Consider the following 22,216-nt stretch of genomic DNA (forward strand, 5'->3'; position numbering starts at 1 on the left):
CATTTCTGTGGATTTAGAACATGAATCTACTGTTCGTTAAAGTAAGTTATAAATAACTGCAATGCTCGCCTTGGAGGCATGTATTCCACAATGTAACATGACTAGAATGAGAAGATATTCTAGGTACAGAAAATTACCTTTAAGACATATTTCATAGCCTCTCTCTCTCTCTCGTGTGTGTGTGTGTGTGTGTGTGTGTCTGAGAGAGAGAGATTTCCTTATCTGTTTCTTTTCAAATATCTTTCTTTTTAGTCAGTTGTTCTTACTGTATTGCTAATTAATTCAATGAGTTTTATGATACAGTACATGACAAATACCACACACACACACATCTGGCATTTTAATTATATATATCAATACTTATAAAATGGTGACTGTGGTTAGACAGTACTTACATGCAATTCTAGTGTAAATACATTACAGTTATGGTTCTGATAACTTGATAATATGAATAAGTTATCAAAACCATAACTGTAATGTATTTACTTTGTAATTGCATGTAAGTTCTGCCTAACCACAGTCACCATTTTATAAAGTATAAATATGTATAACTGAAATGCCAATCAATTCAAAACAGAACAGCTGAGATGCAGACTAGTGAATAAGAGCTAATGATCAAAATCTATCTACTTGTGCAAGAAGTGTAGCCGTTCTGCATCAGATCAATCTTGTACCACACATATGGGTAAAATTAATCCTAACTGAAACAACAATGAAAATATTGTAATATCAGAGCAAATAATGAGAGATAAAAAACAGTTAACACTTTCTTGGGCTTACCTATAGTTGTATTTTCTGAAATAAACACTAGAACGGGGTGGCCAACCTGTGGCCACATGCGGCTCTTCAGACGTTAATATGCGGCTCCTTGTACAGGCACCGGCTCCGGGGCTAGAGCTACAGGCGCCAACTTTCCAATGTGCCGGGGGGTGCTCACTGCTCAACCCCTCGCTCTGCCATGGGCCCTGCCCTCACTCCACCCCTTCCCATCCCCTCCTCTGAGCTTGCCGTGCCCTCGCTCCTCCTCCTCTTCCCCCTCGCCCCCAAGCCTCCTGCACGCCACAAAATAGCTGATCGGGAGGTGCAGGGAGGGAGTGGGAGGCGCTGATCGGTGGGGCTGCCAGTGGGTGGGAGGTGCTGGAAGTGGGTGGTGGGGAGCTGATGGGGGGCTGCTGACTTATTACTGTGGCTTTTTGGCAATGTACATTGGTAAATTCTGGCTCCTTCTCAGGCTCAGGTTGGCCACCCCTGCACTAGAAGATATATCAGCAGGGTTTCACTGCATCACAAGATTCTATACAAGGTTGTGTAGTACAGCTTGTACAATGTTATGCAGTACAGTTCATGATTGTGAAAGAACTATGATATCAAGCAAAGCTTGTAGCCGTGGTAAAATTCACAAGGATCTCAGGGATTTGTGGAAAGAGAAATACAGCTGAACACATTGCACAGAGGACAGAATTGTCAGAAGAAATCCTTAACAGCAATGAAGAAAAAAACAGTGAAACATATACTGTAACCACTGAGCTATATTCTCTGCTAGTGGATAGTGGCATAGCTCCAGTGAAGTTAACAGAGCTCTGCCATTTCACACCAGCAAACTATGGGCCCCTTCTTCAAACATGAGATCTCTTCTTCCTCCTTTGTATTGCACCAGACTTACATGTATCAACAACGTGACACCAGTCTGTCCTAACCATATTAATAAAAGTTTTAAGAAATGTCCAAATTTCAGCCAGGACAAAAATTAACACATTTCAAAACAGAAATGTACAAAACTTTCAATAAACTTGTCACAGCCTCCATAAATGTATAGTTTACATTAACGGTGAATGATAAAGGAAAAAAAATAAGTGGAGATCAATTTACGCGCAGGTTGTCCTCAGAGCCCAGATGGTTGGGAACATTTCAGCACAGAAATAAGTTTTAACCAATCTTTTCCTCGGGGTTTACAAAATTAAGAAAATCTTGAGAACATACTATGTAACTAACAGGAATAATAAGAACATATTTTTAAAATATCTGTGTCTTTTATTCTTTTCTATTTAGATTTCATTTTTTTATATGTTAATCCTAGTAATTAACACAATGTGTTACACTCATAGTCTTTATTTTGTGTTGTCCAAAATAACCTGAAAACAAGTCTAGACATCAAAAATAGCCATGCAGGGGGAAATCCCACAATTCTGAAGCATATGATTAACACTTGCAATAATATTATCAGTCAATCTACTGTACCACTCTTTTAGAGTCACTTCTTTGCAATGGTTCCCCAAGGCACTTTGCAAATACATTAAAATAGACAGAGCTCAGACATTTAAGAATAAACCAGGTTACACAAATTAGATTTTCACTTCAGTTTAGATTGAAATCTGTAACACACTAGCATCCCTAATTGTAATATACACATGTAGTAGATTTACAGAATACTTAAAAATACACCTTATAACTACACTAAACATCTAAAAGAAAAGGAGTACTTGTGGCACCTTAGAGACTAACCAATTTATTTGAGCATAAGCTTTCGTGAGCTACAGCTCACTTCATCTTATGCTCAAATAAATTGGTTAGTCTCTAAGGTGCCACAAGTACTCCTTTTCTTTTTGCAAATACAGACTAACACAGACTAACACGGCTGTTACTCTGAAAACTAAACATCTAGGGTCAAATCCTGATGTTCTAATTCAGTATTACTCAGACACCTCTGAAGAAGAATTCCAATTAGATGAACTCTTGGTTCTACTGAAGTCAATGGGAGCTCTGCCATTGGACTTCAACGAAGCCACGAATTGTCAATTGTCTTCAGTGAGCATTCTGCCACAGGAAGGACTGAGTTAAAATCTTCAGGATTTGGACCATGGAAATTTGTTAAAAAGGATCACAGACCAGTAAATAGAGGGAATTTCATATCTGACCATTATAACAACTAAAAGCTTGTGACCAGAAAAATTTACCTCAGTAGTTAAGAATTGCCAAAAAAACCTCTACTACGACTCGACCTTTAGAAGAAAAGGTACAAAGCCATAAAGGTAAGGAAACTACGTAATGCCTCAGGAAGTAAGATGGGTTATAGTAAAGCAAATACAAAATGTTTTTGGGGGCGAATGCAAGGATCAAAGTACTGGGGATGCATCATTTTAGTACAAACTGAGGCTGCAGCATTCTTCAGAAGTTGTAAATCTGCACAGAACTTATCTGTAAGGCATGAAATAGAAGACATTGAAATAATAAAGGAGGCTAGAAGTGACCAAAGCAAATTTTACCTGACAACTGCATACTGAGCTTAGCACACAGTGTGCATGTGCACACTCGCCTACCCAGCCATACAGAAACATTTACTATTCTACTGAACAATATTGCATAAATAATAATAAATAATATTCAGAATGCTTTGTCTTTAACACAAGGCACTGATTGTGCTTTAAAATCAATAATGAATAAAACATCTTGATATCCCTGTGATGTGGGCATATATTACCACCCTGATTTTACACCTGGGGAAACTATAGTACTTCGGTGTCACACAGGAAGTGTGTGGCAGAACTGGGAAAAGAACCAAGATTTCTTCACTCCAGCGTGTGCTTCGACCACAAGACTACCTTTCCTGGCCCATTTAGGCCATTCCCACCCAAAGCTGCCATCAGCAGAGATGGGCAGTAATGTTATGCCAGGCATAGGACCTCTGAACTCTTCTGAAAGAAACCACCCAAAAACTATTGTAGACACTCGATAGATCTCACACACTTGAGACAGCACGGTTCTTCACTGGAATCTATAGCTACAGTTATACGACACCCAGAAAAATGGCTCTGCAGATAACCCGAGTGTTCTTATATTGAAAGACTAAGCAAGAGAGACAGTTCCAAAAAGAATAGCTGTGACCCTGAAACAAGTACAAAACCCTCCCAAAAAATGTGGCTACAATAAGTAGGGGATGCTCTCTAAATAAGTGTGATAAGAATTCTGTAATTTGATGCATTGCAACGTTTATGAAATTTTCCCATTTATAGCCAGAATAAGCTACTGATTTTATTATTTATTTATGTATTCATTTATTTTAAGTCTCAACAATGAATAGCTCAGTGGTTTGAGCATTGGCCTGCTAAACCCAGGGTTGTGAGTTCAATCCTTGAGGGGGCCACTTAGGGATCTGGGGCAAACATTGGGGACTGGTCCTGCTTTGAGCAGGGGGTTGGACTAGATGACCTCCTGAGGTCCCTTCCAACCCTGACATTCTATAATTCTAAGAAGGCTCGGAATAAAAAGGAGAAAAGCTATGATGCTGTGTCATATTAAAACGTGGGAGTAAATATGAAACCAACAACTGCCGTGCTTTCTGGAAATGTTGAGAGCGATGTAGTGGCATAAAACATTTTGACAAAACTGTGCCTTTCCAGACAGAAAGTAAAGCTGTTATATGGTTACAAACGACTGTATTGCAGAGGGAGACCCATTTATTGGAGCAATCACTGCTGGACATGGCACTACACCTTTGGAGGACGTTTATTATGAGTCACACATGCTATAAGATATAGATCATAAATCTTTTACTGCAATCTTTAAAGACTTGGAGTGGCACATTATACTGTCTTCAGAAACTCAGGCTAAAACTATAGAGATATTTCTTCGCTTTGACATATACAATACTATACATCCATCTGTAAAACACTTAATTGCTGCAGATACCCTTTTCAGTAGTAAACACATACCAATACCATAACATTGTGGGAAATTATTTTGAAATCCACAGGCACCTCACTCTTTCCAAACAGAAGTAGCAGTTTATTGACACAAGCAGCAAAGCAAGATTCTACAACAGATAAGTACAGCAGTGTACCCAGAGCTAAGCCTAAACCTGACTGAAAGTAAGCCTACACTTTTGAACTTAGTTTTCAGTATTTAGGAAAGTATTTTTAAAGAAAAAGAGCAGTCTAACTTAGATAAAGAATTATCTTTTTGTTTTGTTTTCTTATACAGGGCCTTTCACAATCCTCAGAGTCCTTTCTAGAATTAAACTATACAGGGATCATTTCACTCCAGCCACCACATTTCTCTTATAGCTATAGTGTAGAGCCATAGGTCTTGATTCTGATCTCACACCAATGTTAAAACCAGCGTAAGTGATATCAGAATCAAATCAAAATACCATACTGATCCACCAGACCAAATTCTAATTGACAAGGGCTGCAAATTTGGAGTAATTCCATTTGTTTCAACTGAATTGCTCCAGATTTACACCAGCATACATAATAACAAAATTTAGCCTACTGCATGCCAAGGAATAAGGGAACGGAGTGTTTAAAAGTGACACCTGGCAAAAGGACAGATTCAAATAAAGGGGATAACACAATTGGAAATGGTGAGACCTCATAGGAAACTTGAAATATAACAGCAGAAGATCAGGACCGATTTATTCCATTTGGAAAGAAACAATTACCTTTTGATTGTGACTCGTATCCCAAGGCATCCTTCTTGAATGATCCATCGGCAAGCCAAGTTATCTTGCATGCTAACATAATTTTTTCAAGGGCAGAGTGTATCTACAGTTATGGATACTGACAAGAGGCCCTGATTTTGTAGTCAAGAATTGTAACGGTCTCCCCAAAAACACAAATTCCAACACATGACAACAAGCCTTTATTTCAAAAGTTCATTGGGCAGCCTGAAAAAGGAACAAAGCTACTTAAAAGATTCTTCAGAAAGGCCATGGACAATAAAGAGGTTCCTCATAAACATACAAAAGAGCAGAACTTCAGAGTTCTAATTTGCCTGCAGAACTTGCAAATTATAAACTATAGTTGAATATAGGCCTAAAGAGGAGGTTCAACAAAAGGTCAAAGCTAAGAGCCTGGAGAGACAGGAACAAAGTTATGATAGACTCTCAGCCACTTCACTCCAAAAGTTAGATGGCCCATTTGGTTAAAGTTCTGGGCTTTCACATATGGCAACTTGAGTTCAAATTCTCCCTCTAACCTCTATTACAATATACTGTCACACATATCCATGCCACAAAACCATGATCAATTTCACACTTATTTTCAGTAGAAGCCCAGGACCAGGACAAGTGGAGTGTTGCAGGAAATAAAAATGGAATGCAATACAAAGTCATAATGGGTTATGGACAGAAAACACTAAGCATTTTCTTAGAGTTAAAAATAAATAAAGCAACAAATTTCCACCAGGCAACAGCAGATCTGGTATAACCTTATTCAGGCCTTGACTGCAAATTGTTTCCAGTAACAAAAGAGCCCAGAAGACAATATTATGGTTATTCCCATTGCTACAAAAATAAAACAAAAAAAGTGAACGTAACTGAGACAAGCCCTTTGAGAAATTGAGAGGAGTGTTGAACATTCAGAGTTTCTCACAATAAGCAGAGTGACAAGGTGGGTTAAAAAATCTGTGAACTTGCGTAAATATGCTCATTTGTTATCTGAAAAAGAATAACTAGCACAGGAAAAAGGCACTCCTTTAAGAACAGAGCAAACTAATATCTTTACCAAAAGGGGAAACACAGGAAGGAAGGAATGTTAAGAAGCCACTAGATGGCTCTCTTCCCTGTCTTATGCGATGCATTCAAAAAACTCCAGTTAAGCGTTTCCTTTTTAAACTTCTTATTTCAAGGGCTTATAACTCTGCGGCAAAATTCACCACAGGCAAAAACGTGACATAAAGGGTCTCATTCTAACAGAGATGTTTTTCTGCCCCAAATCCTTCCTCCCCTCCCCAAAGCACAATAAAAACAATTGTTGAAGTTTGAAATGGAGGGAGGGGATGTTCTTCCAGATACAGCTGTGACTTGGTGCAATGGTGAACAATGAAAAACTGATGTCTGGAAACTGAGCAGACCAAGATATAATACATTTTGGTGGGGAGGGATGTGGGAGTGTGAGAGGAAGAAGGAAACCAGCCAATAGAATAACCTTTAAAAAGAGGCTATTGCTCATGCACAGTAAGGCTTTTTCAGTGAAATTTCACAAGGGTTTTAAGTACATATTTAAATACTTTTGCCCTTCATGGATCATTTCCACAGGAAGGGTAAATCAGAGGTCCCCAAACTGTGGGGTGTGCCCTGAACATTCAGGGGTGGGGGAGGCCAGCCCCCACAGGGAGTGAGGAAAGAGCGCCACCCAGCCCTGCTCTGCTCCAAGCTCGGCTCCTGGCCCCAGCATCAGCCCCAGCCCCTGGCCATGGCTCCACTCCCGGCCTGGGCTTGGCAGCCCCAACCCCACCCCAGGCTGCAGCCTCCTGGCCATGGCTCTGCTCCCAGTCTGGCTGCATCCCTGTCCCCACCCTTGGCCCCCAGCTGCGGCTCCATTCCCGGCCCCAGACCCAGCCTTGGCCCATTTGCCTCTGTCCTAGCTCCCCTGCCCCCGCTCTCCTCCCCCCCCCCCCAAGCTGTGGGCCTATTCCCGGCCTCAGCTCCTGGGGGAGGCGGTGGACAAAGATGGGGGGGGGCACGACTGTAAAAATTTTGGGGACCACGGGGGTAAATATTCAACAGATTTTTGTCATGAAATATGTTGCATCAATAAAAAACATGCAAGTGTGCACAGTTCCAAAGTTCCTGCAGAATCCATTGCTAGCATCAGAATTCCAGCACCCGTCTCTGGACTCATTCACTGCTCAAGGAATGTATTTATCCATTTCATTACACTTCCGAGTGGGAATGGAGCCCCTGTTTTCAGGGTCTGTTCCGAAATGGTGCTGAGTAGAACTTGGTGCCTTTTGAAATTAAACTCTGCCTCCAAAGGGTAAAAAAATCTATGGATGGCAGTGTAATAAAAGGGACATCTGCTCCTCACTCCTGCCATTTTTTCCTGGGCCTTATGTTTGTCACAACAGAACAGAAAGTAATCTAGGGTAGCCCTGAGTGACTTGGGTTGTGATGGCATTGTATTTAAAAGACTCAGGACAGTCAGAGTTAAAACGTTGGCATTATTTGTACAAATCCAAACGGATCCTTCAAAAATATATTGTATAGCTTAATAGTACTGAATTGTTCAAACATCCCCTTCAGTTTGGAGAAATACTCATTGTATCCTGTAGCAACATCACAGCAAAGCAGAGAATGTACCTGGGCATGCCTTTACCATAACACAAATTGTGCACCCACCGACATTTGTTTTAATCAAGATCAGGCACTCATCTTGAGACATCTAAGCTGATTTTTCAGAGTACTTAGCATTTATATAGCACTTCATATGTTCAACACACTGTAAGACTGAAACCAATTAATCTTCACAACACTCCTGGGGGTTAAGTGGGTAAATACTAGGTTTTCATCTTACAGATGCCCAGTGAACTGAAACAGATTGTTCTGCAAGGCCTCCAACAGTGAGTCAGTGGCAGCCAGGATTCAAATTTGGGGGTTCCCGGCTTCCAACTCAGTGCTCATTCTGCCACATCACCACGGCCAGATTTCCAATTAGGCACAGTAGGCAGGTGCCTAGGGGTGCCAGCGTTCCAGGGGTGCCTAAAACCTAAACGTGGGTTCAAAGTTTCATTTTTTATGGAAAACACGAAGGTCAGCTCTAGGCAAGGAGTCGCTGAAGATGCTGTGCCTGCGGGCACACAAGGTGTAAATCCGGCCCTGCACATCACATTGACTTACTGCCAGAGGTGCTGAGCCTGCACATTTCCCATTGAATTCAGCCAAAGTGAATGTGAACTTCCTGTTTGGTGCATGGGAAAGTGACTTTGATACCATATCCCTAGCCAGCTTCTCCTGCCCTCCTAAGCCTCATAACTGATTACTTTCTTTGCCCAGTCTTTTTGCTGCTGCCTTCCTGAGCTGGAACCTCTGATCAGATCCCCCAACCTGCCCCTCACCGTTCCAGCTGTTTCCTCTCAGATCCTCAGATCTACTCCACACTCCATCCTCTTCACACCTTGTGCTGGTTCCTCCAGAGCCCTCACACATCCTATACAACTTCCCCTACCTGTGACTTGGGGGGAGAAAGAGGAAGCAAGATTTTAAAAATAATTGTTTTCAAGTCCTTATCGCTGTGCTGTCCTTACTAACATTAAGCTGCTAGTCCAGCTTCAGAGCCCACACTGTGCTTGCTCTTACTGAATGACAGAAAGTGCTGTGTGTGGCAGACAGCAGCCTCAGTAAAGCAGCAGGACACCACAATGGTAGGAATTAAATACTTTAGACCAGATTCTGGTCTCAGTACACCAGAATAAATTTGCAGTAATCCCCCACAGGTCAGGGGAGTTATTCTTGAGTTACTCCAGCCTACCTGGAGTTCAGAATCTGGTTTTTCAAAATCATCTGCTCTCCAGGCCACAGTGAGGAATGGAACAGCCAGGCAAAGGGGGAGAGGAGCGGGAGGAATGGATCCCTTCTTCTCTGTGTCTATCTTTCAGGAGCTGACCTTGCAAACACTTATCTCCATGTTAAACTCTACACATGTGATTAGCCCCCACTCAAGTCAAGAGGACTAACTCATGTGAGTAAAGTAATGCACATGCATAAGGGTGTGTCTATGCTACTGTGGATACCACCATAAAGCTGTAGTGTAGATGTTTCCTACATCAACTGAACAGGGTTTTCCATTAATGTTAGTAATCCATCTCTCCAAGAGGTAGTAGCTAGGTCAACAGAAGAATTCTTCTATCCACCTACCTGAGTCTACAGTGGGGGTTAGGTTGACCAGTGTCACACAGTGAGTGAAATTTTTCCCAGCACTGAGCAATATGGTTAGGACAAACAGGCCTGCAGGTTTGCAGGATTAGAGCCTTAAGCCCTGTTCCTGCCAACAGTTGTGTTTGTGCTTTTCTTTACTACTGTGGGAAGCCAATGGGACTACTCAATAGCATGTGCATAAGAGCTGTCCAGATCAGGACCTTAGACTGTAAGCTTTCCAGGGCAGAGCGCAGTGTTGGCACTAACTAAACATCATCATCATCATAGACTAGTGTAACACTGACAAAGCCAAATAATATATTAGATACTCAAGTCCTGGAATATTGCATTTGGAAATCATAATCTGATCATTTCTCTCTGTGAAAATCTTAGATTGTAGAGTTTTCAGGCCAGGAACGGAGTTTTCTCACAAAAAAGTGATGTCAGTGCTTGTGGATACTACCAAATATAAGTAATAAATAAAATTTAAAAATCAGTATCCTCTATATACTTGCTTCTTCAAAATATTCATTATATGGCTTAGGAGAATGGAAGTAGAATGTAGAGCCTTTCACTGTTAAATCACTGGCATATTTGCAAATTTAGTTATTTTTATGTACAAAACAACATATAAGCACCTACCTAAATGCTCTGGGTGCCCTGCCATTGCTTAATAACACACACAAAAAATAACCCCAGGTCACCCTCATCTGCAGTAATTGTCTTCTCTACTGGGACTGCCAATAATGTTGCCAGAAGTGCCATATGTGAAGATGGTTTCTGTGATGAAGATACCATGTCTGCCAGGAACTGGACTGAAATTACTAACTCATTTCACACAAGTCACCAGTTAGCATGTGGAATAGTAATGAGTTTCAGATGTTACTGACCTGGGCTAGATTCATACTCGTGATTTAGAGGTGAAAGCCTCCACATCTGCGCTATTTCTTCCTGAGTCATCTGAATACCCAGATTGTGCTAATGTTAGGTGCTTGATTGATAACCTTGGAAATCAAAGTCCTTTCTTTGTGCACAGAATAGCTGTAGCTCAGGCACTGCTAGCTTCCCCACAATGCCTCTTCCCAGGTGAGAATTTCCCTATCCACTCAGGGTTGTTTTTTGTTTGTTTTTTTTACCAGCATGCCAGCTGTGATCCCAATCTACATGGTCATTTCTATAATGGGCCTGATTCTTATTTACACTATGGCCATTTTACACCACTGTGGCAGTGTAAAGGGACCTTAATGTGATTGTAATAGTAATGAATCTCATTTTAAGGCCCCTTTGCAGTGACAGAATGGTGTAAAGAGGCCTTAGTGTAAATGAGAATCTGACCAAATGTGGGGTAGGAGCTCACATTTTCAAGTAGAGCTAGGTGAAACCAGTCAGCTTCAGTGTTCACAAGTTTCAGCAAACCTTTCCGGTGTGTGTGATCTATCTGGTTTCATAACTCCCTGGTTTCATATTGAGTTTGGGGGTTTCTAGAAACCTAAAAACCTCAGAGAAAAATGGCAAGTTGTACTGTTCTTGCAACAAGAATTGCATGTTTAGCTGATTGCGTAAGAAAACTCCAGCAATCAGACTTCCTGGTTTCAGGCAAACCTTTCCCCTAATCTTCTTTCCGCTGTTCCTCTCTAATCTAGACAGGAAAAAAGTACATGAAAGGTTTGTACCTATCTTAATACGTTTGTTGAGCCCCAAACTGAACTTGCCTCGCTCCAAGTTGTGCTAGAACAGCGTTAATTTTGATCCATGCTACAAGAAGCAGGAAGAAACTATCTTGTATTTCAAACTACTGTTTCTTTTGCTGTTTCTGACTACTTGACTGACAATGTTTTATTTTATAAAATGTTTCATAGGCATTTCCTCACATGAATTAGCACATCAACATCAGTAATGCCATCTTTCCAAAGTTTTGCATATTTTAACAAAAGTTTTGTGCAGTATTAAACGGGTGAAAAAGTAGATGCTGCAGCATGTAATATTGGTAAACATAATACTGTTAAAATTGCACCTAGATTAATGTGTCTCACTGTATTTCCCTTACAAAATTAAGTATGTTCTTCGAAATGAGTAGGAATATAACTATATGAAACCTCTCTGTTAAAATCTGGATTCAAGCAAGTATTCATTTTATATGACTCTACAGATACAAATAGTACATCACTCTTGGCAGGTTAGAAAGGGAGCATACAAGCATTATCTCATTCAACTGTAGATCAATGCCATGGCTGCAACTATAAAATCCTAGCCAAATTGTACAGTAACTACGATTATTATCAATCACTTTTAGCTCTGCAGTAGCACAGAAGAGAGGAAAGATACTGCAATAGGCTCTCTGCTGAGTACATTTTATAAATACACTCAGTTGTCTTCCACAGCATTACACAACCTTTGCTTCAAATAGCTGCTTTCATCTTGCCAATGATAAAAATAAAGACCCAGACTGAAACAGTGCACTAAATATGACAGGAAACAGCAAGTTTTTTCTTCTCTTAGATTCTGGCAATTACAAAAAAAAAAAGATATGTGGGTGTGTATATACATATATTTTACATTTCTTTTATTAGAAATGCATCTGACTGGCACTTTCTGTGATCACCCAATATCTTTCTGCTTTGTTTTACTAATTATCTGGCTACTGCTCTATTTAACTGGAAGATATCAAAGAACAAAATCAAGGGCCTGATTCTCTGCTGTATTACTCCAGATTTAGGCTGGTATAACTCCACAGAAATCAACAGAGCTACACTAGAGTAAAAGCGGAGCCCCAAGAGGTTCCTGTAGTTCATCTGATTTTGACATGTAATTTCCAGAGGCACGAGTCAGCCTGCATGCTTAGGCACCGTTGTTCAGCTCTTAGCCTCGTTAACAATTGTATGTCATTTAGATCTATGAAAATACCCGCCATCAGAGCCTAGTCTTCTGGCTGCTGGTACAAAAAAAACCTGCCAGTCTACACCATTGTTCACAGAGAAAGTATGATCCCGTGAATAGGGGACAGGATTTGGAATCAGGAGACGCGCGTTTTACTGCCAGCACAACAGCTTCTTTTCCCATTACCAACTTTATTTTTTTAATTTCACCCTCTCTCAACCTCCACATTCCTCCCTTATCAACATATTCATTTTGGCTGCCCATTAAACTCATTGAGCTCAGGGTGCTATCCGGGGACTGGTTGCAACTCCCTGAGTCTCAGCCACATGGATGTAGTACAAGTTAAAAGTTGTTTGTTTTTTGTTTGTTTGTTTGTTTTTTTGGGGGGGGGGGGTTAACTAATAACCTGATGAAAGGTGTGTCAGGGACCTTATGCCAAAAGAGAACTGGGCACAGCTGAGCCTAGCTCCATCTTTACATCCCATCTCTTTCTATACTATGTCCCCTCCCTGCCCTTATATTGAGGAGGGGGATTTCCAGCGTAGGAGCTGGGAGAGCCACACCATCAGCTTTATACCCTGGAAATTCCCCCATAGACTGAAGAAATTCTCCAGTGAAGATCTCCAACCAATTCAAATTCATTTTGCAGTAATAACAATAATTCACTGAACTAACAATATTTCACAAGATTATTTCAGCATAATGCTCCTCACCTAATCTACCTAGGCACTGACACTGAGCTCATTACTATTTATCTGAGCAGCTTACTAGACCCATATTGCATCCTCATGCAATATGCACACTTCCATGGGCAGAATTTATCCAACTCATTAATCAACATATGATTTAACTATATTGTAGCTGTTGTGGATTCAGTTTCTAGACAGATACAGGGACAAGCTGTGCATTTTGGATCCATATCTAAACTTTCCCAAAGATTGAGGAATATTCATGTCCCGACATTTACGGTAAGTCTACACTACAAAATTAAGTTGACGTAGGTTACATCAACGTATCACTTGCACTGATTTAACTGTCAATGTGGGACACTGTGGGATGGCTTCTGAAAAGCAGAAACAGTCAACATAAGCAATGCAGTGTGTACACTGATACGGCGTTGATCTAAGTGTTACCCCTCTCAGGGAGGTGGAGTTATTAAGTTGGTGTAGTGGGTGAGTTACATCGGTGGGAGCCACATTTTGGTGCAGACACTTACAGAGCTAGGTCAACGTAAGCTGCCTTATGTTGACTTAACTCTGTACTGTAGACCTGGCCATAGTTTGAGCCCATGGATACAGCACGGATTGGAACCTGGGATCTAATCCTGTTGCAGCCATTAACCTGCTGAGTGACCTTGGGCAAATCATTTGATCTCTGTTTCCTTTTCCACCCTTTCTCTGTCTCACCTATTTAGACTGTAAAGTCATCAGAGCAGGGTCTGTCTCTCACCAGGTGTTTGTACAGAATTTAGCACGAGACCTTGATCTTAGATGGGCCTCTGGGTTAGGGTTGCCAACTTTCTGATTGCAGAAAACCGAACACTCTTACCCCACTCTCTGCCCCGCCCCTTTCTCCAATGCACTGCCTCCCTCTTACGCCATCCCCCTTCCCTCGGTCACTCACTCTCCCCCACACTCACTCATTTTCACCAGGCTAGGGCGGGGGGGTGGGAGGGGTGCGGGCTCCGGTCAGGCAGCATTTACCTCAGGCAGCTGCCAGAAGCTGCCAGCATGTCTGGCTCCTAGGCAGAGGCATGGCCAGGTGGTTCCACACGCTGCCCCCACCCACAGGGGCTACCCCTGCAGCTTCCATTGGCTGTGGTTCCCAGCCAATGGGAGCTGCGGAGCCAGTGCTTGGGGCAGGAGCAGCACACGGAGCTCCCAGGCTGCCCCTGTGCCTAGGGGCTGTAGGGACATGCCGGCCGCTTCCAGGAGCTGTGTGGAGCCAGGGCAGGCAGGGAGCCTGCCTCAACCCTGCTGCGCTGCTGACCAGACTTTTAACAGCCCAGTCAGCAGTGCTGACTGGAATAACCAAGGTCCCTTTTCGACTGGGTGTTCTGGTCTAAAACTGGACACATGGCAACTCTACTCTGGGTACTACTATAATAATAAATGGCAGTACATATTTTACCACTACAGCTTTCCACTGTAGAAATTAACTTGGTCCAAAATGTTCCAATCTTTTATTCTAGCAATGATCCCAAACCAAAACCCGAGATCTGAACAGCTGCCACCTTGAACCTTGCAGCCAGTGCCCATCTCTTATTCCTGTCTGTTTATTAGCTACATACAATCATATATTCATTATGATTCTGATATAGGCAAATTTCCTTAATCTGAGATTAGACTATACATCTAAGTAAAATCATATTTTTTTTAAGCAGGAATGCTCTACACTATCTAACTCAATCTGTTGAGCTAGAAACCAAACTGTAATTCAGAAAGTTTCCAATCCTAGTAAAATTAGATCTTTTAGAACATATTAAAATAGATACAATGAATTAATTTGATTAAACCCATTCTGCCGATAAGGAAGAGTGTGCTCTTTGATTTTTATATGTGCAGTTGAGTGAAGCCTTAAGCACCAAAGGGACCAGCAAAAAAAAAAAAAAAAAAAAAAAAGACCTAGCAGAAGTGAAATTTAGTTGAACAAATTTGTACCGGAAACCTTGAGAATATTTAAAAGTGATCGATCCCTTGAGACAAGAAGTTGCATAATGGCAGGTAGCCCTAAGTGAAGGTTTTTCCATATTCACTGGACTCCATTACAATAATCAACATTTTCCACATGCCACAGGTTTTCCATTTCCTTAGAACAGGAAGTCAATGTGGTATCCAAAATAGCACTAAATTGTAAGGCAGGTAACTATTGGTAGATAGCAAGATTTAATGGCAACCACTGTATCAAAATACGATCAAATCGTAGCCTCTCCATTTGCCAGCCATTACAGACCAGGGGCTTTCAGTTTCAGTGACACCAGCTATACTACATATCCTACTTTTCTTTCTTTCTTTCTTTCAACTATTGTAAACTCTTTGGGGAAAGGGATTGCCTCTTCCTCAATGTCTGCACAGTGCACTGTAAGCCTCCTTCTGAAACCTTCTCTGATGGGGATCAATACTTACTTACATAGTAGCCCCATGGACTTAAATTGATTTCATCGGGACCAAGAACAAACTCACCATGTGTAAGAGTAGCAAAGGAAGATGTTAAGGAGGTATCATAGCCAGGCCCAGGGTATGCCAAAATCATGCCACCTCAGACTCCAGGTTAGGGCAACTTTACTAAGACAGCTTTACTAAGGCCTTGTCTACACTACACAGTTTTGTCAGCAAAAGGCAACTTTTGCCAACAAAACAGCGGAGGCGTACACACTACAAAGTTACTTTTGGCGGCAAAACTTGGTATTTTGCCATCAAAATAGAGCCTCGCCGAAAGGCATAGGGCTTTTTGTGGCAAAGTTAAAGCGACAAAGCATCAGTGCAGACGCTGCCATTCGTTATGTCGACATAACTGGCCTCCCCCAGTATCCCACAATGCCCACTGTGACCGCTCTGCTCACTGTTTCGAATTTGGCTGCCCTGCAGACATGTGCCCCTCCTCTTTCAAAAGCTCCAAGAAGCTTTGACATTCCTCAGCAGGGAGAGCTCACAGAGCTGCTGAGGATGCCACTCACAGGCACCAGCTTCCTCCGGGGTTGCTCAACCCCTGCTCTGGCCCAGGCCCTGCCCCTACTCCACCCCTTTCCAAAAGCCCCCACCCCCACCCCGCCTCTTCCGCCCCCGCCCTGCCTCTTTCTGCCCAGTTCCACCCCCTCCCGCAAGCACACCCTGTCCCCGCTCCTCCCTCTCCCCCCAGCACCCCCTGCACGCCGCTGATCAGCTGATCCTCCGTGGTGGGCGGGAGGCCCTGGGGAGGGAGAAGGAGGAGCTGGCTGCCGGTGGGTGCAGCCACTCATTTTTTTCCCCTGGATGCACCAGCCCTGGAGCACCCATGGAGTCGCCGCCTATGATGCTGCTTGCAGTAGCTGAGGCGGCTGTGGGGAATCAGAACCATTCATGTGTAATGTTGCTCTCGCTGGCAGGCAGGCAGGCAGAGCAGGCTGCTGCTGGCGAGGGGAGAGGGGAAGACTGCTCAAGCTGCTGTCGAAAGTTAAAGAGACAGCATGCCAATACGCTCTCCCCTAAAACACATGCTTCCCCAACACACACGCTGTCTGTCTCTCCCGCCACAAACACATACCCTGTCACACCCTCTGCCCTGCCCCACTTCAGTTGAAAAGCGGCTGATAATCTACTAGGATACCCATGGAATGATGCGACTGAGAAACCTGCATCATGTGACACTGTACCTGCCCCATGAGGCATTGCAAACCCTTCCCAAAGCAGCCTGCAGCGAGTGGCACAATGCACTTCTCTCTGTGTCAAAACGAGAGCTGCTAGTGTGGATGCACTCTGGCAACACTAGAAGCACGGTATTGACAGGCAACAGTGGTTTAATTAAAGCGGCATAACTTTTGTAGACAAAACTCTGTCGACTACACATAGCCTAAAGATAAATAACACCAACAGAGAAAACTGGGAGAGAGAAACAGAACTTATCCTCTGACAAATAGTTGAGAGCTGAAAAGAAGACAGTTGCCTGCTCCCCTAATTTAAATTGCTACCCTGAAAATAACTGCCCAGAAACTGTGATATATCCAGTTTGCAGAACACGATTCTGCAAGTAAGGTGTCAAACCACCTCCGGTGAAATTCTGTGCTGCATCCTCAGTGGTGCACCACCAAACTCCCAGCCCAGGGGGAGGGGAGCTTTGGTAGCTTTAAGCCACCTTTGCAACATCCCAACACTGGTCTCTTCTGGGGGATGGAACAGCCAGCCTTGGAGAGCCTGTCTAAGTTACAGCAGCCTCCCCAGGCTTCCCTATGGACTTCAGCTTTGCCTCCAAATCGCCACAGTGCTGCATTCTGTAGCCCCACCTCACATGCTACTCCTGTCCCTCGCATGCCCCCTATGCCTGAGCTTGCAAAGCAGTCGTTGCAAGACAGCCTCACAATGCTTCCGTTACACTCCCAGAGCAGGGTGCTCTTTCAAACTGGAGCATCTTGTTAAAACTTTTGTCAGAATTCAACACAGAGAGAGATTGAGACAGAGCTTGCACAAGCCCCACTGCTGAAGTGTCTTCCGGGGGCACCAAATTCTGCTGCAACACACCAGGCTCACTAGAGTTTTGCCATTCTGACCTCTTCCGTATAATTCCAAACCTTAAAGGAAAATATAGCCCTGCCATTCCATCCGGTTCTTACAACAAAAACAGTCTACATTTATACTAACATACATATCATAATGTAGGACTGCTTCAGCTACTCTTGGAGAAACCTGGCTGGAACAGAGACTTTAAGGGCCCCTTTATGCCATATAGACACTATTGTTTGGTGTTACCAGGCCATAGCAGGGGTGAGGATTTCACCCCTAGTCTCTTTAGAAGTCCCTTCCCGCAAGCCTAACAGTTTGATCATCAGGGAGCCACGGTAGAAAAATGGACCTTGGAACAGGCTATCTGGGAATACTGGAAACAAGCTCGAGCTTGTCTATGGTATTCTTAAAAGAACAGCACACAATGCTCCGCTGAGTCCCTGGGACCCACCACTATTATTTTTACACCCTAATACTTAGTTTTCTACAAGGCTTTTCATACTGGGAGGAAACTTTCCTTGATCTTCATGGGCCACCAAGCAAAGCATTTACTTTAGTAGGGATTATTTAATCATACCATTTGAGTGCATCATGCTTTACACACAAATAAAAATGGCACATCCCTGTCTTTAGAGTTGCCATATAAATTAGACTTTTTGAACCAGGTCCCCCGCTGGTGTAAATTAGCATAACTGTTTTAACTTCAGTGGAATTGTGCTAATTTACACCAGTTGAGGATCTGTCCCAACAAGGCAATCATTAGCAATCAACAAAGAGTGAAGGAGGTGGCATGGGGAGGAGAAGTTTTTCAGCTGTGGAAGATCATGAAACATGATTATTTTTATTTAATTCTTGCTTCTAAGAGCACCTCTGTTGATTCAATATCCACACTATTCATAGTCTTAAAAGACTTCCATGGTACAATCAATTGTACAATTCCTGGGCAGAGAGTATGTGGTGATAAGACATACAGGACAATCTAAAGACTATTATCCAGGCTTGCAGAGTGTCCACAAAATGTACTTGCAGTTTTGGCTTCTACATCTACCACTGCCTCAGCGGAAAGTGTTCTTGAAAAATTTGATCATCCATATAAAGAAAGCATTTCCTCTGCTGTCTCTATTAGTTATCATCACAAAGAGCACCCCTACTGAGCCCTTATGCCTCTTGATGGAGAACGGAACTCCTCCTTTGGGGGAGCAACAAGCAACAGAGGGAAGGCACAGACATTGTGCTCATATAATTGGTGTCTATCTGCTCTCTACCTATCATGTCAATAAATGAGATGTAATTTTCTGCTCGCGTCGGTTTCAGCCAAGTCATCGAAATTAATTAATTTTTGCTGTAGCAGAAATTTCTGCCTGAGGAATTTTAAAGTGTGCAAATAATGACAGTAGGAATCATGCCCCTAAACTCTTAAAGAGGACATATCCAAGATGCTACCACCAATATCACAAGACTGAATGACATAAGTGCATCCAAGGGTGCCCTGGAGCCAAAGCACTTGTGCATTATTGCAACCCGTTATGAGTCCACCAAGCAGAGGGATTACATTTGCGCCATTCACTTTATAATGGTGAATCCAAAGTCCGACAAAGGTGATGTGATTGTGATACAACAACCTATTAATGCTAACTGACAAGGAGTGCTGTGATTCTGGTATGTACATTCTACGTCACCAAAGAATACCATGTGAGGTCACAAACGAAAGCTGGCATCACACAGGTCATTAATATTGTTGTGAAATGTATATACAGATATTAGCAAAAAGAAAAGGAGGACTTGTGGCACCTTAGAGACTAACAAATTTATTTGAGCATACGCTTTCGTGAGCTAGAGCTCACTTCATCGGATGCATTCAGTGGAAAATACAGTGGGGAGATTTATATACATAGAGAACATGAAACAATGGGTGTTACCATACACACTGTAACAAGAGAGTGATCACTTAAAGTGAGCTATTACCAGCAGGAGAGCGGGGGGGAACCTTTTGTAGTGATAATCAAGGTGGGCCATTTCCAGCAGTTGACAAGAACGTCTGAGGAACAGTGGGGAGTGGAGGGGGTGAATAAACATGGGGAAATAGTTTTACTTTGTGTAATGACCCATCCACTCCCAGTCTCTATTCAAGCCTAAGTTAATTGTATCCAGTTTGCAAATTAATTCCAATTCAGCAGTCTCTCGAAGTTTTTCTGTTGAAGAATTGCCACTTTTAGGTCTGTAATCGAGTGACCAAAGAGATTGAAGTGTTCTCTGACTGGTTTTTGAATGTTATAATTCTTGACATCTGATTTGTGTCCATTTATTCTTTTACGTAGAGACTGTCCAGTTTGACCAATGTACATGGCAAAGGGGCATTGCTGGCACATGATGGCATATATCACATTGGTAGATGTGCAGGTGAACGAGCCTCTGATAATGTGGCTGATGTGATAAGGCCCTATGATGGTGTCCCCTGAACAGATATGTGGACACAGTTGGCAACGGGCTTTGTTGCAAGGATAGGTTCCGGGGTTAGTGGTTCTGTTGTGTGGTGTGTGGTTGCTAGTGAGTATTTGCTTCAGGTTGGGGGGCTGTCTGTAAGCAAGGACTGGCCTGTCTCCCAAGATCTGTGAGAGTGATGGGTCGTCCTTCAGGATAGGTTGTAGATCCTTGATGATGCGTTGGAGAGGTTTTAGTTGGGGGCTGAAGGTGATGGCTAGTGGCGTTCTGTTATTTTCTTTGTTGGGCCTGTCCTGTAGTAGGTGACTTCTGGGTACTCTTCTGGCTCTGTCAATCTGGTTCTTCACTTCAGCAGGTGGGTATTGTAGTTGTAAGAATGCTTGATAGAGATCTTGTAGGTGTTTGTCTCTGTCTGAGGGGTTGGAGCAAATGCGGTTTTATCGTAGAGCTTGACTGTAGACCATGGATCGTGTGGTGTGGTCTGGATGAAAGCTGGAGGTATGTAGGTAGGAATAGCGCTCAGTAGGTTTCCGGTATAGGGTGGAGTTTATGTGACCATCACTTATTAGCACCGTAGTGTCCAGGAAGTGGATCTCTTGTGTGAACTGGTCCAGGCTGAGGTTGATGGTGGGATGGAAATTGTTGAAATCATGGTGGAATTCCTCAAGGGCTTCTTTTCCATGGGTCCAGATGATGAAGATGTCATCATTGTAGAGCAAGTAGAGTAGGGGCATTAGGGGACGAGAGCTGAGGAAGCGTTGTTCTAAATCCGCCATAAAAATGTTGGCATACTGTGGGGCCATGCGGGTACCCATAGCAGTGCCGCTGATTTGAAGGTATACATTGTCCCCAAATGTGAAATAGTTATGGGTGAGGACAAAGTCACAAAGTTCAGCCACCAAGTTTGCCGTGACATTATCGGGGATAGTGTTCCTGACGGCTTGTAGTCCATCTTTGTGTGGAATATTCGTGTAGAGGGCTTCTACATCCATAGTGGCCAGGATGGTGTTTTCAGGAAGATCACTGATGGATTGTAGTTTCCTCAGGAAGTCAGTGGTATCTCGAAGATAGCTGGGAGTGCTGGTAGCGTAGGGCCTGAGGAGGGAGTCTACATAGCCAGACAATCCTGCTGTCAGGGTGCCAATGCTTGAGATGATGGGGCGTCCAGGATTTCCAGGTTTATGGATCTTGGGTGGCAGATAGAATACCCCAGGTCGGGGTTCCAGGGGTGTGTCTGTGCGGATTTGTTCTTGTGCTTTTTCAGGGAGTTTCTTGAGCAAGTGGTGTTTAGGTAAGCAGTTATGGATATATACTGAAAATATGTTTTTAAAGTCTGTATCAAGGCGTTAGTCACCCGCAAAGGTGAACAACAGGCTTTTCTCCAGGTAGGAGGTCAGAAACCTGCACCTCTCTGTCAGGATGTAAATTAAACATCATAAGCTAATACAATGGACGGCCATTTACATATGAAGTCAGGTGTTAACACAGAGATGTGAAGTCAGCAGGGAAGAAGCACTCAGGAAAATACAAGCCACAGGAGGTTATCTTGTCTAAGGGAACAGACAATGAATTTTGGGGATATTTTTAAGAGGCAAAGAAGACACCCTGGTATCCTGCACCTAGAGTGACCAGACATCCGAGTATTATCAGGACCATCCCGATGCTGGGGGCTTTGTCTTATATAGGCTACCTATTACCCCTCATTGTCCCTTCGCCTTGTCCCGATTTTTCACACTTGCTATCTGGTCACCCAACCTGCACCTATGGAATAAATAGACAGCATTTGCATTTGTGAAAGCAGGGTCTCAGCCAACCCTGGTTGAAAATGCTACGAAGAACTTTGGGTGAAATAAACTTCTTAACACAGGAGGTTAACCTGTTAGTTAAGTTTAGTCTCTAGAAAATGTGGGGTTTTGGTTTGTTTTACATCTAACCATTTGTTTCCAATATTCTTACTCACTCTTACTCGAATATGTGATAATAAATTTATTCTTGTTTTCACTGTAAATATTTCTAAGTACTGTGGTGTTAAGCAAAGTGCTGGTCCAGAGTTGAATCTTCCAAGATGGTG

General features: G+C 42.8%; 1 protein-coding gene across 1 annotated transcript in view; it reads right to left on the reverse strand.

Moving 5' to 3' along the window:
* Positions 1-22,216, reverse strand: part of THEMIS (thymocyte selection associated) — a 111,490-nt gene that overhangs the window by 23,859 nt on the left and 65,415 nt on the right. The gene's annotated exons all lie outside the window — the stretch shown is intronic.

This window comes from Natator depressus, chromosome 3 (genome assembly GCF_965152275.1).
Source record: "Natator depressus isolate rNatDep1 chromosome 3, rNatDep2.hap1, whole genome shotgun sequence".
Taxonomy (NCBI): domain Eukaryota; kingdom Metazoa; phylum Chordata; order Testudines; family Cheloniidae; genus Natator; species Natator depressus.